Source organism: Schistocerca americana, unplaced genomic scaffold, assembly GCF_021461395.2.
Source record: "Schistocerca americana isolate TAMUIC-IGC-003095 unplaced genomic scaffold, iqSchAmer2.1 HiC_scaffold_97, whole genome shotgun sequence".
Taxonomy (NCBI): Eukaryota; Metazoa; Arthropoda; class Insecta; order Orthoptera; family Acrididae; genus Schistocerca; species Schistocerca americana.
Genome location: NW_025726752.1, coordinates 312,501 through 317,500, shown reverse-complemented (window position 1 = coordinate 317,500; position 5,000 = coordinate 312,501). Strand labels below are relative to the sequence as shown.

Here is a 5,000-nt window from a genome sequence, read left to right as displayed (position 1 = left end):
GTCCACGCCCCCCTGCGTGGGAAGAGTCTTTCTAGGCCATGACCCACCGGAAGGGCGCAGCGTCCCCCACCCCAGACATGTGACGTCACACCATCGGTATTGACGACTAGACTGATTCCTTATAATCATTTGCCATACACCGGTGGAAGCTGCCGAGACGAGTAACTACATAGCGGGCTCGCCGTGTCACTAATGTACAGAGATACAACAGTTTCGACTGGAACCGGATTAAACGTATACACGGCGCTGATTAGTAATAGATAGAGCCATCAGAATACAGATAATGTATACAACTGTCCGTATACATGCTGAAAGACTCTGCTCACAATCACAACCACACGTCAGCCACACACCCTTATCACGCACTACTCTCTGCCTGTAACACGCACACAGACAATATGTAAGCACCAGCATGGAACAACACCCAGTGCATCCTCTCCGCCACATTAGACAATCCACACTGTCATAACCAGACTGGGAGGTCCACTCAGAAAACAGAATATCCCACCCACCCGACAACCACCATTGCTCAGCCAAGCCACCAACACCCACACATGTCCTACACAGGGGTGCACCCAACATCACAATACTGCCTCCTCTCACAGCACACAAACAATGGCAGGAATGAAAGACACAGGTCTGCCACAAGCATGGAATGAGAGCGCCGCCTGTCATGAGCCAAAGGTGCATCCTGACGTGGCAAATCAGATGATGCCGCAGGCATCCACTTACTATAATCACAATCAACAAACCGGCCGCCCCGCCCCGCCCCCCATTAAACCTTTCCTTACAACAATGTGTACCTTAACCTAACCTATATCGTACCGTAACCTAACCTATATCGTACCGTAACCTAACCTATGTCGTACCGTAACCTAACCTATGTCGTACCGTAACCTAACCTATGTCGTACCGTAACCTAACCTATGTCGTACCGTAACCTAACCTATGTCGTACCGTAACCTAACCTATGTCGTACCGTAACCTAACCTATGTCGTACCGTAACCTAACCTATGTCGTACCTTAACCTAACCTATGTCGTACCTTAACCTAACCTATGTCGTACCTTAACCTAACCTATGTCGTACCTTAACCTAACCTATGTCGTACCTTAACCTAACCTATGTCGTACCTTAACCTAACCTATGTCGTACCTTAACCTAACCTATGTCGTACCTTAACCTAACCTATGTCGTACCTTAACCTAACCTATGTCGTACCTTAACCTAACCTATGTCGTACCTTAACCTAACCTATGTCGTACCTTAACCTAACCTATGTCGTACCTTAACCTAACCTATGTCGTACCTTAACCTAACCTATGTCGTACCTTAACCTAACCTATGTCGTACCTTAACCTAACCTATGTCGTACCTTAACCTAACCTATGTCGTACCTTAACCTAACCTATGTCGTACCTTAACCTAACCTATGTCGTACCTTAACCTAACCTATGTCGTACCTTAACCTAACCTATGTCGTACCTTAACCTAACCTATGTCGTACCTTAACCTAACCTATGTCGTACCTTAACCTAACCTATGTCGTACCTTAACCTAACCTATGTCGTACCTTAACCTAACCTATGTCGTACCTTAACCTAACCTATGTCGTACCTTAACCTAACCTATGTCGTACCTTAACCTAACCTATGTCGTACCTTAACCTAACCTGTATTGCGCCTTAACCTAACCTGTATTGCGCCTTAACCTAACCTGTATTGCGCCTTAACGTAACCTGTATTGCGCCTTAACGTAACCTGTATTGCGCCTTAACGTAACCTGTATTGCGCCTTAACGTAACCTGTATTGCGCCTTAACGTAACCTGTATTGCGCCTTAACGTAACCTGTATTGCGCCTTAACGTAACCTGTATTGCGCCTTAACGTAACCTGTATTGCGCCTTAACGTAACCTGTATTGCGCCTTAACGTAACCTGTATTGCGCCTTAACGTAACCTGTATTGCGCCTTAACGTAACCTGTATTGCGCCTTAACGTAACCTGTATTGCGCCTTAACGTAACCTGTATTGCGCCTTAACGTAACCTGTATTGCGCCTTAACGTAACCTGTATTGCGCCTTAACGTAACCTGTATTGCGCCTTAACGTAACCTGTATTGCGCCTTAACGTAACCTGCATTGCGCCTTAACGTAACCTGCATTGCGCCTTAACGTAACCTGTATTGCGCCTTAACGTAACCTGTATTGCGCCTTAACGTAACCTGTATTGCGCCTTAACGTAACCTGTATTGCGCCTTAACGTAACCTGTATTGCGCCTTAACGTAACCGATATTGCGCCTTAACGTAACCTATATTGCGCCGTAACGTAACCTATATTGCGCCGTAACGTAACCCACATTGCCCCTTAACGTAACCCACATTGCCCCTTAACGTAACCCACATTGCCCCTTAACGTAACCCAACACACGTTGGGCCTTAACCCAACACACGTTGGGCCTTAACCCAACACACGTTGGGCCTTAACCCAACACACGTTGGGCCTTAACCCAACACACGTTGGGCCTTAACCCAACACACGTTGGGCCTTAACCCAACACACGTTGGGCCTTAACCCAACACACGTTGGGCCTTAACCCAACACACGTTGGGCCTTAACCCAACACACGTTGGGCCTTAACCTGCTCTGTAATTGTCATACGACGCGTTAAATTAGTGTAGTGTTGCCTAACTGCAACCCCCGCAATATAGTTTGCTACTCGCACTGCCCGGTCCCCAGTGTATCGCTTCATGTTAAACACCTTGCAGCTATACACTGTAATGTGGATGGCAGCAGGACGTACATGCTCAATGCCCTTTGCAGTTGTTCATTGGCATTTGCAGTTGTTCATTGGCATTCGCATGTGCGAAGCACTTAGCCTACGCTGTGGTACGGCCTGTGTCAACTGTCCGCTGATGTTGTACGTCCAAATCACACACTGTACTGCACATTGGTCCTCATGTACTGAATGATACATCGTGGTACATGTGACCGTACAACGACTGCGCCAACAACGGCGAACCATGCGGTCCAAATGTTGTGCACTCAGCTACGTGTCGTCTCCCTATAAGAGCTGGATTGCAGTGTGGTATGCCCTGGATGGCGATCAGCATGAGCCGTCTGTTGATGTAGTGGCGCGTGTTGTCAGACGTAGTCGTCTCTTCTCACACACCGTGATAGCATGGTGCACTGCGTTCCACATCTGCGACATGCGACAGAGGCCGGTTGACAGTCGTTCGCGCAATGGACATCGCATACGTACGGGGGCCACCTTCCACGTGTTCGCGAAGCGTGCACATGTTGTTGCGTGTATGTGGGCAGACATAGTGTGTCGTGACACCTGACACAGGCATGCAACAATCGTTGAATTTGCAAATGGCGATGGACGCCTACGTTTGCTGGTGACGTTATGCAAATGAACAACTGGTAAACCGTTGTGGTGCGGTTGTTCTCGCTAGAGGTGAATCAGTGATGGCGACGATCGGTTGAGCTACCAACCGGTTGTTCCAGCGATACCCACCATGCCCACGAACGTGAATGGCATCTGGGTGTGAAGCGATACGCGGCGGTGGCTGGGTGGGACCGTCCCCGGCCGGTGAGGGGGGGCCTCCCGGCGTGCTGGCCGCGCGGTGCGTGGGCGCACGCGCTACAGCCGGCTGGTGGGGGCGGCCAGTGGCAGGCGCGCCGGCCGACGGAGGCGGCAGGCGGCGCAGCTGCGCGCCGGCGCACCCTGCACGCGGCGCCGTGCGGCCAAAGTAGGTCCTCGCGGGCCCGGTGCGAAGCGCGGTGGACATCTGCAGTGTGCTGGTCCGATTGAGGACTGTGTGCGCTGAGGATGCGCCGCCGCCCGGCGCTCGGCGCCGCGACGCCGTCTGCTGCTCGGTCGCCTCTGCGGTTCTCGCAGGTGGTTTGTATCGCAGCTGTGCGGACGTGTTGGCGCGTGCGCTGTGCTGGGAGAGTTCGCTTCGGCACCCAAGTGGGGCTTTTGTCCTTCTGTGGCGCTGGCGTTGGAGCTGCCGGTCACCGTAGGTGGCGCGTGTTGTCTCCCGCCGGCAATGCCACGACAGCACGCTCCCGGGCCTCTGTCGGCAGCGGCAAGCTCAGTTGGGAGCACGGGTGGTCGCACCTAAAGCGTCTACTCGCCAAACTCCGGGCGATTGCGCCTCTCTCGAACCCGACCAAGTACTTAGGACGGCGCTGCGCGCCGCCGGGACCTGAGAGGGTTTCGAGGTGTATTGTGCAGGGGAGCTCAGCCTCCTCCTGTTTGCAGAATAATTGAGCGGACGCTTGCGTGTTCGCGCGGGCCCCCGGGACACACTCCCGGGCGGCCGGCTGCTCAGCTCTAGTTGACGCAGCTCCCTGGTTGATCCTGCCAGTAGTCATATGCTTGTCTCAAAGATTAAGCCATGCATGTCTCAGTACAAGCCGCATTAAGGTGAAACCGCGAATGGCTCATTAAATCAGTTATGGTTCCTTAGATCGTACCCACGTTACTTGGATAACTGTGGTAATTCTAGAGCTAATACATGCAAACAGAGTCCCGACCAGAGATGGAAGGGACGCTTTTATTAGATCAAAACCAATCGGTCGGCTCGTCCGGTCCGTTTGCCTTGGTGACTCTGAATAACTTTGGGCTGATCGCACGGTCCTCGTACCGGCGACGCATCTTTCAAATGTCTGCCTTATCAACTGTCGATGGTAGGTTCTGCGCCTACCATGGTTGTAACGGGTAACGGGGAATCAGGGTTCGATTCCGGAGAGGGAGCCTGAGAAACGGCTACCACATCCAAGGAAGGCAGCAGGCGCGCAAATTACCCACTCCCGGCACGGGGAGGTAGTGACGAAAAATAACGATACGGGACTCATCCGAGGCCCCGTAATCGGAATGAGTACACTTTAAATCCTTTAACGAGTATCTATTGGAGGGCAAGTCTGGTGCCAGCAGCCGCGGTAATTCCAGCTCCAATAGCGTATATTAAAGTTGTTGCGGTTAAAAAGCTC

The 5,000-nt window shown here is 51.9% G+C and overlaps 1 non-coding gene across 1 annotated transcript in view; it reads left to right on the top strand.

Annotated features, from left to right (window-relative positions):
• The first annotated feature begins 4,355 nt into the window (after nt 1-4,355).
• The window catches only part of LOC124593034, a 1,910-nt gene continuing 1,265 nt past the window's right edge, over nt 4,356-5,000 (top strand). The window contains exon 1 of the ribosomal RNA XR_006977786.1: nt 4,356-5,000. This exon is cut by the window's right edge and continues 1,265 nt beyond it. This is a non-coding gene — a ribosomal RNA (small subunit ribosomal RNA).